Source organism: Echinops telfairi, unplaced genomic scaffold, assembly GCF_000313985.2.
Source record: "Echinops telfairi isolate 266 unplaced genomic scaffold, ASM31398v2 ScPeMD7_7475;HRSCAF=8513, whole genome shotgun sequence".
Classification (NCBI taxonomy): domain Eukaryota; kingdom Metazoa; phylum Chordata; class Mammalia; order Afrosoricida; family Tenrecidae; genus Echinops; species Echinops telfairi.
Window position 1 is genome coordinate 29355354 of NW_022111379.1, and position 1292 is coordinate 29356645.

The following is a 1292-nucleotide window of genomic DNA, read 5'->3' on the forward strand; positions in this document are numbered from 1 at the left end:
AGCCCTTCCGACTTTGTCCTTCTTCTTAAGGAGTTCTCGGCTAATTCTGGACTTCTTCCCTCTCCATATGAAATTGGAGAGGTCAGTTTTTCCAATACTTTGAAGAAGGTTGTTGGTATTTGAATTGGGATAGTATTAAACTTATAAAGTGCCCTGGGGAGGATAGACATGTTTACTATATTGAGTCTTCTGATCCATGAGCATAGGATATTCCTCCATTTGTGGAGGTCGCTTTTGGTTTCCTGTAGTAGGGTCTTGTAGTTTTTCTTGTATAGGACTTTTGTTTTTTTGGTTAAGTAAATCCCTAGATATTTCACTTTGTTCTTGACTATTGTGAAGGGTACTGCCTTCTTGATCTCCTCTTCCATGGTCTTGTCCAAAGTATATAGCAAACCAATCAACTTCTGTTTGTTAATCTTGTATCTGCCACTCTTCCATATTCCTCTATCACTGTCAGTACTCCAGTTGTGAAGCTTTTGGGATTTTCAGTGTACAGAATCCATATTGCCTGCAAATAACGATAATTTCACCTCCTCCTCTCCCAGATTTGCTATTTTTCTTTGGTTGGTTAGGGTGTGTTTTTCAATTCTTAGACACATTTTATTATTGGAGACTTCAATTTTGAACATACTGAAAAGTGATAAATTCTCCTAATATTTTCATTATAATTACTATATCCAGTAATAATTATCTAAAGCTGATAATTGGTAAAACATGAGAAACTAAAAATAAGTGATTTCAATTTGCCTTTTCCAATCTATCATATTATCAAAGTTTATTTGAATAAATATATAGTTTGAGGTTGGATTATTGGTTTCTAATTTCTTAACATAGAAATGATAGTCACAAATATGAGACTATAGCTTTTCTTCATTGCTCTGTGAGGGAGTGGTGGCAGAATTCACTTCAAGAAGCAACATAAGGAAGGATTGCAAATTCCCATTGTGTATTATTTCATGCTACCTCAACAAAATTCATGACATCAGCATTATATTTAGATTATATCCAGGCTGTGGTTAATAAGTAAAATAGAGCTATGAACTCTCTTGCACACCTTTTTAGTGTATATGCCCAGTGTGTTAGTCTAGGTACTTTAGAGAAACAAATCCACAGAAACTCATGTATAAGAGAGAGTTTTATATAAAGGTAAAGTGAGCATCAAGAAAACATCCCAACCCAGTGCTGCCCAAGTCCACAAGTCCAACATTAACCCATTAACCCATATGTCCAACACCAATCCACAAAGTCCTCTTAGGAGTGTGGTACTGGAGAAACAAACCATCCTCTGCTAC